The following is a 21,144-nucleotide window of genomic DNA, read 5'->3' on the forward strand; positions in this document are numbered from 1 at the left end:
AAGCCACTAGTGGGACAGAGGGCGAGGGGAGCTCCACGGCGGGGACAGGAGGTAACAGCAGCGACAGCGACTCCTCCTCTGATGGGAGCTCCCTTGCGGTGGCAGGCCCCTCTGTACCGCCCGCATCCACAGGTACTGCCGCCATCCCCCCTACTAGCACCGCCCTCCCAGAAGCCCCACAGCGTGTCTCCCGTGCCCTCTCACCCAGGAAGGTGGGCATCTCCTTCGCCCCAGGCACCTTAGGCCCTGCCCCAGGCAGCCCTACTTCCCTCAGTGAGGAGGCTATTGACCTCCTGAGATCCCTCACTGTTGGGCAGTCTACCATTCTGAATGCCATCCAGGGTGTTGAGAGGCATTTGCAACAAACAAATGCATACCTGGAGGGCATTCATTCTGGCCAGGCAGCCCAACAGAGAGCATTTCAGGCTCTGGTCTCAGCACTGATGGCAGCCATTGTCCCTGTGTCCAGCCTCCCCCCTCCAACTTCCTCCACCCAGACCCAATCCCCTGTACCTGAGCCTATCCCAAGCACACCATCAGACCAGCATGCACACACCTCAACACACAAAAGTGGCTCAGGCAAACATAAGCACCACACATCCCACAGGCACTCACACATGCATCATACCCATGCAGACATACCAACATTCACTGCCTCCACTGTGTCCCCCTCCTCCACATCTCCCTCCTCCCTCCTGTCTCGTCTCCACTCACACCTGCATGCACTACATCTTCAGCCACTACGTCCATCACCAGCACGCCCATCACCACACAACACTCACGTGCACTCACCACCCCCACAACCATCCACACATCCCAGGTGTCCTCTACCAGTATGTCTGTGAGCCCTCCTCCCAAAGTACACAAACGCAGGCACACACCCACCCACCCAACAGCCATCCACCTCACAACAGCCTCCAGCCCATGCACCTTCACCCAAATTCAGCAGACGTACACCTCCTACAACCACTACCTCTTCCTCCACTCTCAAACCCCCTCCACCTACCCATCCCAGTGTATCTAAAAAACTTTTCCTGGCTAATATTGACCTCTTCCCTACACCTCCCCCCCACCCGTCCCCTATGGCCAGGCTTTTCAGGTCCCAACCCAGCACCTCAGCCACCACATCACCAGGCACAGTGGTGCCAGAAACTGCAGGCTATTGGAGTGCGCCAACCATCAGGGCTGCCAGTGTGCCTTGGAGTGAGGGCAAGGACATTCCACCACCTGCAAAACTTAAAAAGTTGCCCACATCTCAGAGGGAGAAGCAGAAAACACGTGCCACCAAGGACTCAGGGAAAACGAAGGGGATGTGGGAAGACTGCTGTGCCACTATCCAAGTTGGGGAAGGGCCAGACACTGAAGGGCAGGTCAGGAGAGGGCCTGGTGGCACCGACTGAGGGACCAGTGTCACACCTTCTGTCCACGTCGACGCCAACCTGTATGGCGGAGAAGACCGCCACCTGCACCTCCATCTGCACTGCCACAGAGCCCGCCACCAGCACTGCAGTCACTGAGCCCGCCACCAGCACCACAGTCACTAAGCCAGCGCCTCCGCCACAGAGCCCGCCGCCAGCAGCGCCGCAACAGAGCCCACCAGCAGCACCGCTCCCACAGAGCCCGCCACCAGCACTGCTGCCACAGAGCCCGCTGCCAGCATCGCTCCCACAGAACCCGCCACCAGCACCGCTGCTACAGAGCCCGCCACCAGCACCACTGCCACAGAGCCCGCCACCAGCACTGCTGCCACAGAACCCACTGCCAGCACTGCTCCCACAGAACCCGCCACCAGCACTGCTGCCACAGAGCCCGCCGCCAGCACCGCTGCCACAGAGCCCGCCGCCAGCACCGCCGCCACAGAGCCCGCCGCCAGCATTGCCACCACAGAGCCCGCCGACAGCACCGCTCCCACAGAGCCTGCCACCAGCACTGCTGCCACAGAGCCCACTGCCAGCACCGCTCCCACAGAACCCGCCACCAGCACCGCTGCCACAGAGCCCGACGCCAGCACCACTGCCACAGAGCCCGCCGCAAGCACCGCTGCCACAGAGCCCGCCGCAAGCACTGCCGCAAGCACCACCAGCGGCCCGCTACATCCTGAACCAGTGGCACCACCGCAGGCATGGCTGCCATCCCCAGTGGTCCAGGAACCTAGGTAGCTTCAATGACGCATCACACTCAGTGGAGAGATACATCCACTACCTCTGTCCTTGGCAGGATGAAGCACTCTAGGCAGCAAGCCCCGTCCAGAACCAGTGGAGAAAGACATCCACTACCTCTGTCCTTGGCAGGATGAAGCACTCTGGACACCAAGCCCCCTCCAGAACCAGTGAAGATTCTCATCCACTTGAGAGACTGTGGCTTTGCACTTCCCAGGATACAGCAACGGGCAACCCACCCACTGGAAATACTTGAGAGACTGTGGCTTTGCACTCCCCAGGATACAGCAGTGGGCGAACCACTCACTGGAAGGTCTTGAGAGACTGTGGCTTTGCACTCCCCAGGATGCAGCAGTGGGCAAACCACCCACTGGAAAGACTTGAGAGACTGTGGCTTTGCACTCCCCAGGATACAGCAGTGGGCAAACCACCCACTGAAAAGACTTAAGAGACTGTGGCTTTGCACCCCCCCAGGATAAAGCAGTGGGCATGGAGCCCCGTCGTGGAGCAGTGGCATCATGCGTTCATCAGGCTGAGGTGCTCCCCCTCCCCCTGAGGTTTGACTAAGCGTTCAAATCAATTCCTTTTGTCCTCGCGTTATTGAAGGGGGGTGGGGTGGCGTAGATGTAATGTTGCAGCATGTATTTGTGTGTATGGTGTTGTGGGTGAGGGTGGGGGTGGGGGTGGGGGTGGGACTGTTGCGTGTTTGTGTGTCACTCTCTTTTCACTCCCCCCGTGTTGTAGGTGCAGTACTCACCGTGCTCGTCGCTGCCATCTCTGGAGCTCCTGATAGAGGAGCAGGAAGACGATCGGTGGCAGGATCTGCAGTTCTGGTTCCATGGCGTCCTGGTTCCTCGTGGGGTGTGGAGAGGTGAGTGATTTCACCTTCTGTGTACTGTTTCCACCGTGTTTTTGATCGCGTTGGTTCCGCCGCAGAAAAGGTGGCGGATTGGCATCTTGTGATAGGGTGGGTGGTACACTGTCTTCCGCCTGTCTGTTGGCAGTTACTGCCACGCTGTTAGTTTGTACCGTTGTGGCGGTTGGAGTGTTAAAGTGGCTGTCTATGTTGGCGGTTTCCGACATGGTTGTAATCCCATTTTTTTTCCGCCAGCCTGTTGGCGGTATTACTGCCGCTTTAACACCGACCGCCAGGGTTGTAATGAGGGCCCAAGTGTGCAATAAGATGGCAGGGGGAGCCTCAAGGCCCCCGTGGTCCCAGCAAGCTCCCCACCTCCTGCAGGAGCAAGCACTGCTGTCATAGACTACACATGCAGCTCCCTATCTTTAAAAGCCATTGTTTCCTCTGTGGACACCAGAGGAAACATCTGCTTCCAGCAAGCAAGAGCTGTTTGACAGCTCTCTCTTGCTGGAAACTGAATTTTTGCTCTGACTTGGATCAAACAGCTGTGTCCAGGGATGGGCACCCCTTGGACACAGCAGGAGCTGACCCTGTGGGGTGATGGTCCCAAGGGCCCATATTGGCTCCACGAGAGGGGTCTCGTGGCCCCCCCTCCAATGCTAGTCAGCCCTAGGAAGGTGGTGGTTCCAGGGGCCAGGGGTCTGCAATAGACCCCCTTCATTATGATTTATTTTTTCGCCCCAGGGATTTGGCAGCCCCCTTTATTGAGAATACCTTGACGTAGGAAGGAGGCAGTCCCTGCAGCCCCCCCTTTAGTATAATTACACAATTTTTACCTGAGGAGATGATGGTCTTCTAAGTGACATGATGCACCCCAACCACTATTCATTTAAGCCCCGGGGAGGTGGCGGTCACCTGGACCCGAGGGAGTCCTGCGGACCCCTCCCCTATATAATTAACCAATTTTGCCTTAGGGAGGTGGTGGTCCCGGGGTATTAATAAGCGATAGGAGGGGTGCCCCTTGCACCTCCACCTCCCTATTTTTGACATGCCTCTGGGACCTGACCGACCTGGGGCTTTCTTAAAACATGCCGGCGCTTGTGCTTTTTAAGACATTTCACCGCAGATTCATGGCCAGAGGTAAGGGGTCAGGGTGTCCCTACCCTGGCCCATTTTCTTATTTTTTTTACCTTTTTTGGCTGCCAACACTTCCTTGTTAAATCAGATCTCAGCATAAGATTGGGCGGGTTCGTGGAGCCTTTGTGTCCCCATATATACAAACTTGTTTTTTATTTAATATTTAAAAAACTACTGAATGGATTTACACCAAATCACAACAAAAGTCGCTCTCTGGACCAAGAGTTAGTTTTCTACCACATTCCATGTAAATCCATCCAGTGGTTCGGCAGCTATTCCTGTTAAAAATCATATTTGTGGGGACATTTTTTGAAGATTTGTCAGCCGGCGCCAAAGATATAGGTGAGTAAAAAATCATTTTTCTAGACAAACTAAGTCCTAACTATAACTACCTAGTGGCAATCTATATATATACATATCCACTGATAAAAAAAAGGTTACAGGGATGTTATAGTTAGGTTTTAAATGTACTCATGTGAAACGATAGAAATTCAGAAGTTATCCCTTGCACTCTAAGGTTATTATCACTCATGCCCCCGCCATGCAAAGTTTTTTCTTCATTAATTTGACTGCTAATGCTTCATAAATATTTTTAATAGTATTTAGAAGTTGTGGTTAAGCCATCCTTTTGGCCCTGATCACCCCCAAACGTTTTGACTGATACTGGTGGGTACTGAGTCTGACTGTACCCTGGGCACTACTAACAAGTACCAGGACATGTGATATGTGTAAAATGGCATATGCAAAGTAGGCATACTTATAATTGGCTCTGAAACCTAACTATAAGTCCCTAGTATATGGCAGGGCATGTAGGTTTAGGGACATGAGTGTAGTTAGGCCACCCCTGGGTACCCTGCTCTGAACTCTGGTGTCGTAAAAGCTGGCCTACCTTGCTGACTGCTTTTAAATTAAAGTTAACCTCAAATTTCACTTTGGATTTAAAATGCGTCCAAAGTCACAAACAACCTAATTTTTACCTATAAGTTACTCTCGAGGCCCTAAGTGCACCAAGGGCTGGGTGCAGATTAAACATAAGCAGCAGGGAGTTTCTAAAATATCTTTTATAAGCCCTGGTGAGGAAAAAACAGCCAAATTAATGTTCCACATTGTAGTGCATTAGCTCCACAGGCAAACATTAGGAGACTTTATTTAAAATTATTCAAGTCTGATTTCCACTAGAAAAGAGTTATCTCTGTTAAGTTTGATATCAAATTGAAAGTTAGAATAAACCCAACAACTTGCCAAAGTGGGATTTATTATAATTAGCACAGAGAAAGAGTTTTAGAACTCTTTCTCAAAGTTACCAAAATCATCCCTGTAGTGTAGTACCCTTTCCTGATTGGTCTCTCTCTGGCAGCGAGAGCCCAGCTGCCTTAATGAGGTATGAAGTGGCCTGGGCTGAAATAAAGAAAATATCTGGTGGGAGGAGAACTGCTGCAGCAGAAAGCAGAGCGGGAGGGGGTAGATTGGCCAAATTGGTTTTCACAGGAGGGAAAGCCACCTGAGACAGCAACTAGAAATCTCCCATGTCCTGTTCCCCCAGCCAGATGGGAGACCCAGTAATTAGATTAGGAGAGGGGGTGGGAGGGTTAGGCTCAGCCAGATGTAACCTCCAATGAAGAGATTTTCTCCATGTTGGATTTTCAAAGAATGTTGCTTTCTGGGATTGTTTTTTTGCCACCCTTCAGAGGAAGGGGTCACCCCAGAGGGTAGCACCCTGCACCCCATTGGTCACGGGTACCCCCTGCCAGTCAACCCAGGAGTAAGGAAAAATAAGGCAGAGCTACTCAGCAGTTCAGATCCCTGCTGGAGAAAGATACTGGAGAACAAGGAGTGCACCAGCTGCACAGTCTGGGTTCACCAAGAAAACTTGGACTTTGCCTTGCTTTTGCAACTCCAGGAGTGGACTCCCTGTACGCCCCAGGTACAAAGGAGCTGACCAGAGGCCCCTACATCAAATCCTGCAAGAAGAGCCCAGCTGACCAGCGTCCAGTGGCCATTTGAAGTTTCTGACGAGGTGCATTCTAGAACAGTAGTTCCAACTTCAAAGGACCAACTGAGAGCTTCTGGAACCTTGGATAAAGTTTGTGGACACTTCAATAACCCACAAAGGATTTCTGGAAGAAGATGAAAGTTTGGAACAACTTTGTAAAAAAGCTTCAAAAGGAGACCGACCCGTGGATGAGACTCAACCAGTCAAGTCTAACTGCAGCCTGGAAACCTGTCCTCATATTCAGGTTTGTCCAGCTGAAACTCCAGAGCTTTTCCCTGTCAACAAGACTTTCAGGAGTTGACTGAAACCTTGTGCTAAGCCAAGTCGATGACGTTGCACCACAAGCTGGCCTGAAGAGCAGCCTTACCCAACGACGAGAGAAAGACCTCCAGAAAAATGTTTAAGTGTGAATGTAAAACTTTGACCAAGGCCTCCCTCACAGTAAATCTGAGCAGGGGTCCATCACGGTTGGCCTCAACTTTAAACTTAGCCCCAGTCAAGTGTGACCATATGTCCTTAGTCACCGCAATTTTTTTTAAGGCACTAGAAATCATCTTTTTACATGAAATATTAAAAAATTTATATCTCCAGTTCCCTACATTGAATATTTGTCATTTTTGTGACATTTAAAGGGAAATATATTACCTATGTTTATAAATTGGTGCCAGATTTTTATTGTGTGGTGTATTTTACTTATTTACTGTTTAGGTGATATTAAATACTTTGAGTTGAGCAAGGATTAATTTAGTGAGATCTTGACTTGACGTGGTGGGGGATTGTGACCCATTGCTAATTGCATGTATCTACCTGTTCTTACCCATAACCGCCTTTCTAACATTTTTGATGCTCAGTGGTGGGATCCAGTACTTGTGTTTGATATTACAATACAGTTTTTAAGTGAAGCAAAGTAAAAATCCTCTAGATTCTCCTAGTGCAGAAATTGTTTGTGTTTTTCTAATTTGGACTAATTTTAATTAATTCATCTTTGTGATTTTTCTAAATTCCTCACTCAATTTTTGCAAAGTTTTTGTTTGTGGCACAAAAGTTAGCGACACCATGGAGCTTGATCTGGCTAGCCTACCTACACTTACTGTGGTGCAGCTTAAGGAATTGCATAAGGATATGGGTTACCAGCTGCTACTAATCTTAGAAAGTCTTAGATCATTAAGTCACTCAGGGCCTGGCCAGAAGCCCATCAAGTAGGCACAGATGGAGCTGCAGAGGGAGAAGAGAGGGAGGAGGACCCTTCCAACCCCCCCAGGGGAGGGGAACTCTTAGATCTAAGTGATGAGGAGGAAGAGGGGTCATTCATCCACATAGTTACCAGGGCCCTGCCTAGAGCTGGTTGGGGAAGAGGATCTACCTCAGGAGGAGCAAATCTGTCCCTCAGGGAGAGGGAGCTTGAGGCCCAGCTAGTGGGCAAGAGAGGAACAGTGAGGTGGTGGCAAGGAAGTAAAGGTTGAGGTGTCCATAGACGGTGGGTTTTGCCCCAGTATACCTAAGGGGATTGTCCCTAACTAACCAGGAGGGTGAGGACATAGACAAGAGCCTGACATTCTTTGAGAATGCTCTTCGGATGGGAAACTTTAGTCCACAGTATTGGGGTTCACATCTGTGGGAATGTATCCAAGTAACTAGAAGGGATAGACTCCTGACCCTAGGAAGGATGAGATAGAGTCCGATCCCAATATGAAGGGATGTCTCATCAAGAAGTTTCATCTTCCCCCCCAAGCAGTATAGGATGAAGTTTAGGGACACTCAAAAGGTCAACACCCAGTTAAGGCACTAGAGGGCTGGATACAGAACAACAAAGTAAATACAGACGAGGGTCTAAACAATGTATTCATGAAGGAGCACACCTTGACTAATTGTATCTCAGAGAAGTTACACCGGTATCCTGTTTCTAGTCCCAGGGACCTGGCAGAGGCAGCTGATGGGTAGCTGAGAACCAGGGTTTCCAACAAACACTAGAGGGGTGATCAGAAGAAGGGAGGACAAGGTCCGCCCCCAGGGGAAAGCTCAGGGGAAGAAGATAAAAAGTTAAAGGAGTCCTCACGCGAGCCACAGAACTCTGCACAGGGAGAGGAGCCAAGAGCCATGCGACTTCCAAGGGATTGGAGTATCAGGGGAAGCACTTTGATCCTGTCAAGACGGGGAACGTCTATGAACTTGCAAAGGCAGGGAAGTGTTTTGAGTATTTCCAACCAGAACACAAAAGAGGGGATGTTGTCTGCTCTAAGAAGCTTTCCCAGAGATGGGGTCAGGATATATAGAAGTGACATTAGTGTCCGTGAAATGGGTGGATGCTGCAGCCCTGGCTGCCTTCAAGCATGGAGAAGTAGACGCAGAGGCCTACAGGCAAGAGGAGTGAGGTTGAGGCTCTGAGAGATACAGGAGCCAGTGTGTCTATGGTCACAGAGAAACTGGTTTACCATAAGCAGATATTACCTGGTCTATTCTACCAGGTGACCTATGCAGACAACAGAGCCCACCTCCATCCCATGGCCATGGTGAGTCTGGAAGGGGGAGGTGTGACTGGCTCTAAAAGGCAGTTGTGTCTCCTGCCTTCCCAGTAGAGTGTCCACTGGGAAATGATCTCAAAGCATCTGAGTGGTCAGAGGTGGAAAGGAAGGTCAATGCATAGATGCTAGTCTTCCCTGACTGGGTGTATGCTGTCACCAGGTCACTGGCTGCAGAATAGGGAAGTGCTGGACACTTGGACCCTGGAACAGTACCTTCAGAACCAAGAGAAAGGGCACAGGTCTGGGGAGCCTGCCCAAGGAACTCCAGAAGTGCAGGAGGAATCCAGTCATGAGGAGGAGGATCTGCCCTATGAGGTAGGGACTCCACCCCTGCGGGCTTTACCTGACTTGGTAGGATTGCAAGGAGCCAGTGGACCTACCAGAGAACAGTAGTGCCAGAGGCAAAGAGAGTGTCCTACTCTTGAGGACGTAAGGCAGACTGCCTCCAGGCAAGAGCAGAGTGATGTCAGCTGATCCCACAGGGTTTACTAGGAGGCTGGAGTCCTCTAGTGGTGGCCCCACAGACGTACAGGGAATTCCTCCTCACCGTGAGCCTTGACATCCCCTTGGTAGGACTTTTGGGTCAGAATAAGACCTGGAATAGGCTAGTCAACTATTTGTATTAGCCCAACATGTCTGCCAAAGTAAATGAGTTCTGAAGATACAATGTCACCTGTCAGCCCAGAGGCAGGAGAGGGGGCAAGCCAAAGGCCCCCCTAAATACACCTGCCAGTGGTTGGGATTGATATTGTTGGTAACCTAGGCCCACCAACTGCCTCAGACAACAGATACATTTTGGTTGTAGTAGACCATGTTACCAGGTACCCAGAGGCAATAACCCTCAGAATAGTCACTGCTCCCACAGTGGCTAGAGCTCTACTTGGTGTGTTCACCAGAGTGGTTTCCCCCAAGGATGTGGTCTCAGATAGGGGCACAAACCTTATGTTTGCCTATATGAAGGTGATGTGGGATGAATGTGGTGGTTCTAAAAGCTTCACCACCCCATATCATCCCCAGACTGCTAGCCTGGTGGAATGATTTAAGAAGACCCTGATTATGAACATTTATCTGATCATTAATTGTACTACAGATGCTACAGTGATATTATTAATGATGTTATCAAAGATGTCATCAGTGCTGTAATTTTGGGGGTAAGTAGCAGTGCATGGTGAGCTGCGAGTTATAGTTACCTTAGGGAGCATGTTAAAGTTACTTGAAATAACTCTTGCTATAACAGATGAATTTCTATGGTTTTGTAAGTTTAAAATGTGAACCTAATTATAATGTCCCTGTAACCTTCAACATTTTGCGTGAATTTCTACGTTTTTTAACATTTTTATTACTAACTATAACACCCCTGTTACCTTTGTTTTTTGAGTGAATTTCTATGTTGTTTTTAATGTAAAGTAATTTGCATTACTATTTGTTGATCCAACCACCGCCTCGCAAGGCCTTATGCCTTCAGCCAACCCCATTAATAAATCAACCCGATGTTGAACACAGCCTTCATCCGTGGCAGCAATATTTGGCTGTAGGGCGTGGCCGACGGCCATCCCCTATAACCACCCAAACCCACGTTGTTCTTGACCTTTTGTCGTGAGTGTCAGCAGCTGACCAAAGGGCCTGACCTGCGGGTGAGATGCTACAGCCTACCCCCAAACCACCCAATCCCATATTGTGCATGGCTTTGGGCCATGGGTGTCAGGAGTTAACTGCAGCCTGTCTCTCTGGGTGTGAGAATTTGTGTGAAGCATGTATCTGGGTTTGGGAAAGTGCCTATGAGAGTGTCTGTCTGGGTGTGAGAGTGGGTGCCTCAGTGTCTGTGTGAGTCTGTGAGTTTATTCAAAGTGTTTCATTGAGTCTGTAAGTTGGTGTGCAAGAGTCTGAGTAGATCTGTGAGTGGGTGTGTGAGTGTCTGAGTGGGTCTGTGAGCGGGTGTGTGAGGGTCTGAGTGGGCCTGTGAGTGGATGCACAAGGATCTGAGTGGGTCTGTGAGTGGGTGTGTAAGTGTCTAAGTGGGTCTGTGAGTGGGTTTTAAGGTTATGAGTAGGTGTGAGTGAGAGAAAGAGATTGAAAGAGAGAAAATGAGAGAGAGGCAGGGCTTTAATTAATGATATATTTAGAATGAGAAATTCTGGAGAAATTGAAAAGAAAAATGTATTTGTTAGTTAAAAAGAGTAAAATTACCTTTCAATATCAACCTTAAACTTTTGAATTTAAAAGAAATTAAAAAAGTAAAATGGCTATGGACACGCCTTGAGTAGAATACTCAACTTTCAGTGAAAACGTTTGTGACCTTAACATTTAGGGCACAATTGACTCCTTACTGTGATGGTTCCAGACATACCTACGACAGTCAATCCGCCTATGTAATTGGGAAGGAATATGAATGTTCCATCACTAGGAAGGTTCAACAGTCAAAACACTAGTGAATAACAAACACACTGCCAAGTCATACTAGGATTTGAACCTTCTGCCTACTGAGTGACAGCACAAGGCACTGAGCATTTTCCAGAAGTGACTCTGTTCCATTCTGCATCCAAACATAATTATAACATTCGTACAAAACATCTTTCTAGTCTTACTCTTTGAAGCCATTGTAAAGAGAGACTATTGCAATGGCAATTTTTCTCTCTCTTGCTCTCTTCCATCCCATTGTGTTTTCATAGTTATAACAAAAAGATACTAGAAGTCATATTGTGATAGTATTTAATCTAGCAACGAAAGCTATAAACAGGTCTGTGAAAAACAGCATTAGTTTTAAAACAAGCTGTATTTGTAAATAAAAGTAATACAAGTGTATATGATATACATAAAAGTATTTTAGGTTGGTTACAGGCAAAGAGATTTTGATAATTTACTTTTATATGTATTGATATATGTACTATTTTATAGGATGAATGAAAGTACAATATTTACAACCATGGTTTTAAAATATTACTGAATATTTTGTTGTGTGTGCTTGAACTTGCAAGTTGAGTTGGTATTTGAAACACATAAAACACTTACAGTTTTTTTTACTTACACAGAGTTTATATCTGAACTAGGATGTGCATTAGTTACAGTAAGGATGGTATGTGCTTATAATGAAATACATATAAGCCTTATTTACAAGGCCTAGGCTGCAAAGCAAGTAGCAACTGCTTTGTAATGATGGTCTGTCCCACTTCAACATATCGGAAACATACTGCATGTACAAGATGGAGTGCTTTTCTGTACTTTATATTCCTGACAATGCGGAAATTCCTGGCTAGTGCTAATGCAGGCAGACTTACAGCATGGTGCATGGCTGTCTATGTTGGGGGGATGATTTTTTTTGTAAAGAAAATGATGTCGTCCTAGACAAAAACAATCATGAAAGGCATTCTTCTATTTATTTTTGAGCTGCAGAAGGCAGGTGAGATGGAAAGAAGAAAAGATGGGGTCAATTAAAGATAAAAAACAAAATAGATTTTAAGAAATTTGGTTTTGGAATCTGATTATTTTGTAGATTTCAAAATTTGGGAATTTATGATATTCATGTGGCTAAGAGAGGTGTACTGGTATTTAAACAGAAAACTAAGACGTAGAATGTGACAATATAGTGGTGTAATGTTTTTATATTCTTATTGTTATAATAAAAAATTGACTAGTATATGATGAGGACTACCTTTTTTTATTTATTTTATTTTTGAGAGGAATTCCTGTATTACAAAACATACTAAAAAGATTACAATCCTATGATTTAAAAAATGCGGAATGCTAACATGGACATTCAATTTGTTGCAGATAACTCCATTGCTGTGGCTCTGTATGTTACATCGTACATCACATACTCTGAAAAAACTGAACTGAAGGAGCTGTAGGAGGAGACTCCTGCAGAGAAGACACTTAGCATGAAATTGTATTCTTTCAGCTTGAAAATGCATTCCCATAGAGAAATGGGGTTCTTTGAAGCATGTGACAGATTGAGTTCAGCAAGATTGTTCTAAAAATCAAAAGGACTTGTCTAGGTAAGTCTTGTTCTGTTTACCATAAGAAACAGAGTATTGAAGTATTTTCCTGAAATTCAGTATCTGGAAGAGGTTGACCCAGAAAGTACAGAATTTGTAAAATCAAATATGTTGGATACATACTATCCAAAAAGAAGTCCACATCTGAAAGACAAATGCCTTTATGAAATTCTGAAATACTACAGATATAGAAGTAATGTAAGTGAAAACATAGAAGAAGGAAAATATACAGTTCATGGATATGATGGATGCTTACTGAAACATGAAAAACAAAATGTTATTAACTACAGAAAACTAAGCAGTCAAAGATTGTTTTTCTGTTTAGCACTTCTTCAATTGTTCAAACCTTGGCGTACTGAATTAGTATTACTTGAAGGCTATAACTGCTATGAATATTCTTTTAATGCTGTCAAAAATAGTATTCAGTGTTAAATGTTCAATAACTGCTTGCAATTGTTAAATGATGAGATTCAACATGAAGAATTGAATGCTGCTGAGGTAGCTAAGGATAGATCTGAAAGCAGCCAACGCTCAGCACCTTCAAGTCAAGTTCCTCTTTGAAAACCTACTATTTAAAATGAAGCTCCAATAGCTGTGAATTAAGTGGAATTTGCCATAGAACATGCTAGACAGGAATTGGTAGACCAGTAACAGTTAGTTGGACAACTGAACAACAAACAGAAAGAGATTTACATTGGAATCAAAGATATAATAGAACATGGATTACGACATGGGGAAAATGAATGTGGTTGATCATTATTTGAGTCATTACTATTATATATTAGTGGTCAGGCTGGTACTGGAAAAAGCCTTGTAATTAAAGTTCTCTCTGCTTACTTACAGAAAACTACAGACCAAAACATATCATGTCTAGTGACAGCACCTACTGGATTAGCTATATATAATATCAAAGGAATCACTGTACATAGACTACTAATGTTACCGGTCCAACATGAGAATAAACAAAATACCAGAAGTTATTTGGCGAACTTTGTAATGAGGTAGCAAGCGTTTTGAAGAAAATAAAGATTTTGAATATTGATGAGGTAAGCAGAGTTTCAAATCTAATGATTACTTTTGTCTATCCGCAAATTCAAGAGATTTTAAAAAATGAATATGATGTCTTGTTTGGAGGAAAACATTGAATTGCTTTTGGAGAACTACAACAACTTACTCCTGTAAAAGGACAATCTGTTTTTAAAACTCTTTCGCATGAAGAGACTGGAAAGTCATTGGGAAGTATTGAAAATGTCAACATTTGGCAATATTTCTAATACAAGGAATTTGTGAAAAATATGCATTAGCTTCTGACATAGAGTATGGCAACAATCTAAAGGAAAATACAGTAGGAGTGCTCACAGAGGAGGGAAAACACATGTTGGAAAGTCGACTTAATAAGAAACTCTTTTCCTCTAAGAAGATGGCAGCAGAGCTCGTAAGTACGTTTTGTAAAGAGGGAAAACATAGGTGGTCATTATGACATTGGCAGACAGGTGACCGCCACTCCGGCGATGTCGGTAGAACGTTGCCAGGCTGGCGGTAATGACCACCAAATTATGACCATGGCAGTGATCCCTCCCATAGACAGCTGCTATACCACCCCAACTGCCAGTGCAGTACGACCACTGATCATAGGTCCTGTTGTGACACCCATTTTAATTGTGGCTCACTTAGCGGAGGAGGGGGTGGCAAGCACCCGTGCACAGACCCCTTGTGGACTTGGATGCACTGGAGGACCGGCACATCATACTCACCCATACTCACCTATAGTCTGGACAGGGCCACAATCACAGACCTGTGTGGACAATTGGAGCCTGACCTGCTACCTACTATCCATTGCACAACAGTAATTCCCCCTCTTGTGCAGGTACTGCCAGTGCTCAATGTAACAGCCAATGTTCTCCATTGTGCTTGAAAGGGTTTTGGATGCCTTGCTCAAACACATGTGCAGCTACATAGCATTCCCCAGGTTGATGATTTGCCCACTGTGAAGGCTGGATTCTACGCAATGGATGCATACCACATGTGATCGGGCCATTGACATATTTACTTATTCCCTCTCAGGGCAAATGAGCAGGTGTACAGGGATAGAAGAGTTTCCACTCTCCCAATGTCCAGATGGTGTGCCTTCCTTACAGTACATCTCCCACGTCACTGCCAAGTATCCTGGATCTGTGCATGAAGCCTTTGTCTTAAGGAATAGCAGCATCCCGTGGGTGGTGTCACAACTACAGAGGCATATAGTGTGGCTTATAGGTGAGCTTGAGTCCCCACCCAATGTATGTCAGTGTATGCATACTGGAATCAGACCCCATGCCATTGTGCATGTCTAATGTGTGTCCCTCACTTCTTCCAGATGACTCCAGCTAGCCAAACCTGTCCTGGCTGTTGACCTCTGTTAAGAATCTGGGAACAGGGGCTGAAAATGTATACAGTAATACTCATGGGCATGCCAGGAGGATTGTGGAACGCACCTTCTCTCTTCTGAAAGCCAGGTTCAGGTGCCTCCATTTGACATATGGATTCCTATGCTACTCCCCTGAGAAGGTCTGCCAGAATGTTGTGGTCTGCTAAACGCTGCACAATATGGCCCTCAGATGCCATGTGCATTATCTGCAGGAGGAGGGGGTGGCAATGCACCTGTGGACACCTGGGACAGTGAGGAGGAAGAGGAGGAGGATGTGGATAACAGGACACATATCATTTAGCAGTACTTCCAATGACACTCAGGTAATACTGTTGATCTATACATGTCTCCATTTTAGTAATGTGCTGTGTGGCTGCAGTGTTGTGCCAGTCACTACTTTTGCATCACAGTGTACTGATGTGATGACTACAGACTGTTGATACAAACTTGTTGGCTGGAGTCACACACTACAGGACATTTGCACAGGATCATGCAGTTCAATACAGTTCAATACATTGCACATTTCTTTCTCATAAAGCACTATTATTCAAGTTGTGTTCAAGGGTGTTTATTTGAAAATAGGACATTCAATAGAAAGTCCAATAGAGTGGGGTGATGGTTAAGAAAGGTCCAGTGTAGTGGCCCAGTATGTTTGTAGCACAGGTCCAGTGTCCATGAGGCCATAGGAAGTGGGTCCATGGCAGTCCAAAGTGAACAAGGTGACTCAGTGGAACACAAGAGGGGCATTCTGTAGGGGCTCATTTCCTGGCAGTGGTCTTAGTCTTGGCATCTGTCTCTGGTGTCTGTCTGAGTCGCAGGGAACATTTGCAGGGTAGTTTACCTTCTGTAGAAAGATGGGTGCTGGTGGTCTGCGAGTCCTGTGGCAGGGCCTCCTGTCCACTAGCTGCAGCAGATGTTGAGGGCTGGTCAGTACATTGGCTAATGGTAGGGGCCCGCTGGTGTGCTGTGTACTCCCCCATGATGTTCACCATGACACCCAGCACCCCTGCAATGGAGGCAATGGTGGTATTCAAGGCCTGCAATTGTTGCATGACCTCCTGGTGGTGTTCCCCCTGCAGCTGCTGGTTCCCCTGCATGATGTTGAACTGTCGCGTAGGCTCTCATTATTCTAATGAGACTACTGGATTTTGAGCTGTAGAATCAACCGCAGTGTGGGGAGACTGAGTCTGACCTACTGCAGGTGACACCTGTCGCTCCAATCCGGGTTTTGCTCCGGCTAACTAGTGGAGCCTCATCTGTACCCAAGGGCCGGGGTGACTGGGCAGCCGAGCGCATGACATAATTGGTTTCTCAGGGAAGCGGTGGTCACTCAGGTCTCATCCGTTTCTCTCAGGTACATTAGTCTCATATATACAATGACAAACAGAGGCAGTATATGTTTCAATAATGTTTTTAATGAAGCAACTGCAGCTTAGATAGCAAATAGTGATCTGCAATAACCAGGACGACACAGCATGACAGAATTAAAATTGTGACAAAGAGAGATGAGCATAAGAATAAGGCTACCATATTGTCACTACAGTCAATAGACTAATTTCTACCTAGGCTATGATAGAGCACAGCGTGTTAAGCTCTAATTCTGCCCTTCAGGTTCCCCTGGGAAGACATCATCCCCAATACCTGAGCAAAGGCCTGTGGTCTGCAGAACAGCTATAGCGAAGCATTCGGCAATCAGCATACGGTTGTGGTTCTCTGGCTGGAATCTCCCTCTAACGTGTAAGGGACAGGGAAGTGTTTTTAAAATAAAACAGCTAATATTCTGAGAAAATGTCCCTACATAAGGATGTTTTCTAAGAATGTCGGAGAATAAATTCATACCACGTTCACCGGCAATGTGCCTTGCTGTAGCCTTGGAAAAAGCACAGAGTGAGCAAGAATGTCTTGTTTGAGAAAAGAGTGCTGCACTAGGGAAAACAGCTAGATAAACAGAAAATAAAACAAGACCATAAAAGTGTCTATTGTAACAATAATAAAATAAAGCAGAATGAAATATATCTAGGTTAGACTGCACTGCGGCTTGGCCTAGTGTGTTAAAATAACTTGCATGGAGCTATAGCTAAAATGGCTGCACAACACCCTCCCTTTGTCGGTTGAAGGTGGTTCAAAGCCTAATGATATACAAAATTGCTACTAAAAAGCTCAACCTAAGATATACATGTAAAAATTAATGTAAATTATGACAAGTCGAAGGGAGATGTGAGCATCTAAAAAGACAATTTGGAACGTGAACATGTGGCATAAAAGGAACGAATCTCAAAAGTCAAAGTTATTTTTGAAATGTTCCAATCAATTCTGGGACCATAGAGGACAGGAAATCTACCACTTCAACGGATGTTAAAGTTGGAAAGGCATCGCCAAGAAGGACCAAGGTCATGTTCCATAGCCTCAGCCAAGGTGGCATTCCGTGGTGTACCCAAAGATGAGTGAAGAGCCACATCCTCCAGGAAGGGCAACTCATAAGTAACTTCCCGTAGCAAACAAACCCTTAACACACATGCCTGGTAATGAGCCCTCAGCGAGAACATCAACAGATCAGCATCCAATGAAAGCAAGCGCTGCGTAGAAAGACAGACTTCCAGTGAATGTTCAGAAACGCACCAGAGGCACTGAAATATGGGCTGCACACAATGTAAAACTGGTCTGAATGACAGAGACCAGTCACACTCCAATTGCGCCAGGAGTTGGGAGCCAGGAGTAAAGAAGTTTGCGATTCCAGTAGTGCTGGACGCATTAAATATTTGTCCCACGAGTTCACTAAAGTGTCTCGGAAAGTTGGTACTTAAAAGGGGCTGTATCTCTGCTGACGACCTTGCCACCTGAAGTGCGTAGGTCTTGCGTGCAGAAGTAAGAGGAACATGTTTTTGAAACAATTATGCCTTGAGTCTGCTCACCTTGTCAAAATTCACATTAGAAGTAGCAATGTGAGGCCAAATGTCAGCTACCTCTTTTATCTTAGTTGGTGGAAAAAGTACGTTCCTACAGTATGTAACGATCTTAGGGACCGACACAACATAAACTATTCTGGCTTATATCCCACAACAGTCTTCACCATTGAGGAGGACATGGCTGCCGTTTGAAAGTACCTGGAACGTAGGTCTAATCAAGGGGACAGGAACTCCCTTCAGATAACAAGCTAAATTTCCTGCAGACACGTTACACGCCCCATGCAAGGACACCTGTTTACAAACCATTGAATGGCTGACTGAAGTCTCACATTCACTATCGCTAAGAAAGACTTCTTTCATGCCTCTGAGACATTTGTACGAGAAGGGTAGCTCCCACACCTCATGGATGTAGATATCTCCAAGCCTTTCATATCTGCCTACCAGAATGTGTTTTAAACAGGAGGTAAATAGAAGTGTAGAAATAGGCAGATTAATGACCCCGTGTATTAGCCACTCTGCAGAAGGTATTTCGGCCACAGTAAAAGGCAATTTTTCGAACTTCTCGATGTTTAACATGACATTAGTCGCTTCCTTCTTAGCCATTAGTTGTTGTTGTCACGTTAAATTAAAGGAAGAAAATATTTCCCTTGCGCTGACATGCTGCCAGGGAACGCGACCCGCCTTCGGTGTTTGAACTGTCCAACCCAACTGCATAATGGGCCTTAGCTGACTCTGTCCGTGGTGTAAGGAAGACATATCTGTTTGTATAATGTCTATAGCAGAAGAGATGATGTTATTTCAGGTGTAAATCATGTCGGACAGGGTGTTAATCCCATTATCAACAACAGCTATCACCTTTTTTAGATTTTCCTGGTCTATTTGCCTTAACCGGGCAGCTACTTCTTTTTGGGAAAGCTTCCAAATTTCATTATATACTTCATATAAGAAAAGCTGTATGCAGTGTTTCTTGGTGCCTAACAAAAAGTCCTGTAAATCGGTATTATTGGACAGGAGACTGAGGTGTTCTCTAACTGCATCAAGTGAGGAAGTTCTTAACCATTGCAGGTATAGTTTCCCTACACTGTATGTTGTAACTATACCTGCATGTTCGGATGATATATAGCGAGGGTCTGGCCTAATAGTTCTAAAACCCCCCAAGGAGTTGATAAAACATTGTTGACACCCATGGGTATCTACTGGCCACAATAACCACCCGCCAGGACTTGTCAGTGAAACATTAAATGTACCATTCTGGACCCATTCATTGAGCTGATCTTCAGTTGCATTTGTATATTTTTGCCATTTATCAAATTTTGCAGGGGCAGTTATGCTGGGCATGTTTAATTCTTTGATCTTTGCTAAGCCTAGAAAACCTGTTTGTTGCACTGTTTTGTATGTTTTCAGAAGGTGGCAATTTAAAATAATACGACTCAGCATTTTTAACATTATGCCCAGAAAAATATGTAAACTTTTCAGAATTTGTTTTGGAACTCCCTTGTGGTGACAATGTTCACATTGTGCATAGTTAAAAAACGTTTTTGGGCTGCTTGCTCTGTGTATGAAATGATACCCATAATAATTATAGAAAAACATATCACCATAATTTTCTTTAGATTGATAAACATCTTCCTTTTCAAATACAGTATAATACTGGAATTCAGTCATCATAGAATCAACTGTTTTCATAACCCAATCATCAGAAACAATGCCTGGTATTATTATATCATTCATGGAGAGTTTGAACACATAAGGTATTTGAATGACCTCCGTAGGGCTGTATATATCAAAAGTTACTTTATCCCAAACAATCCCAGGAATTGGTATTGCGGAAATGTTTACAAAAGACTTTGGCGGTCATTCTTACCGCGGCGGGCGCCGCCCCGCGTTCAAAAGACCGCAGCGGCCATTCCAACTTTCCCGCTGGGCCGGCGGGCGACCGCGAAAAGGCCGCCTGCCGGCCCAGCGGGAAAGCCCCTGCAACGAGGAAGCCGGCTCCGAATGGAGCCGGTGGAGTTGCAGGGGTGCGACGGGTGCAGTGGCACCCGTTGCGATTTTCACTGTCTGCTAAGCAGACAGTGAAAATCTTTTTGGGGCCCTGTTAGGGGGCCCCTGCACTGCCCATGCCAGTGGCATGGGCAGTGCAGGGGCCCCCAGGGGCCCCACGACACCCGTTCCTGCCGGTAAGAACCGCCAGAAACAGGGTGGCGGGAAGGGGGTCGGAATCCCCATGGCGGCGCTGCAAGCAGCGCCGCCATGGAGGATTCCCTGGGCCAGGGGAAAACCGGTGGGAAACCGCCGGTTCCCCTTTTCTGACCGCGGCTTTACCGCTGCGGTCAGAATAGCCCAGGAAGCACCGCCAGCCTGTTGGTGGTGCTTCCGCGGTCCCCGTCCCTGGCGGTCATGGACCGCCAGGGTCGGAATGACCCCCTTTGTGTGATGAAAAATGTGGTTTTAAGACCTCATCCACCAGTTCAACTGTTGACTTTTTAGGAATAAAATGACCGCCAGGGTCGGAATGACCCCCTTTGTGTGATGAAAAATGTGGTTTTAAGACCTCATCCACCAGTTCAACTGTTGACTTTTCAGGAATAAAATGACCATGTATTACCAATAATAAAGTGATAACAAAACCAATCCACAGTAGGAAAGCTAGTACAGTCAAGGAAAGCCACAGATAGTTCCATGGAAAAATAAAGGCCCTGGTGGTCTGTATTAAAGCAGCGGTAATACTGCCAACAGACTGGCGTAAAAAAATTGGGAATCACGACCATGGCGGAAACCGCCAACATAGACAGCCACTTTAACACTCTGACCGCCACGGTGCTACAAACAAACAGCGCGGTGGTAACCGCCAACAGACAGGCGGAAGACAATGTCCCGCCCACCCTATCACAACCTTGCAATCCGCCACCTTTTCCGGGGGCGGATCCAACGCGAATAAAAACACAACGGAAACAGTACACAGAAGGGAAAATCACTCACCTCTCCACACCCCATGAGGAATGAGGATGCCATGGAGCCAGAACTGCAGATCCTTCGGGCGATGGTCTTCCTGCTCCTCTATCAGGAGCTCCAACGATGGTGGCGACGACCACGGTGAGTACTGCACCTACAACACAGGGGTGGGGGAGGGAAAAGAGAAAACACACACGCAACACGCAACACCCCC

This window comes from Pleurodeles waltl, chromosome 3_1 (assembly GCF_031143425.1).
Source record: "Pleurodeles waltl isolate 20211129_DDA chromosome 3_1, aPleWal1.hap1.20221129, whole genome shotgun sequence".
Lineage (NCBI taxonomy): Eukaryota > Metazoa > Chordata > Amphibia > Caudata > Salamandridae > Pleurodeles > Pleurodeles waltl.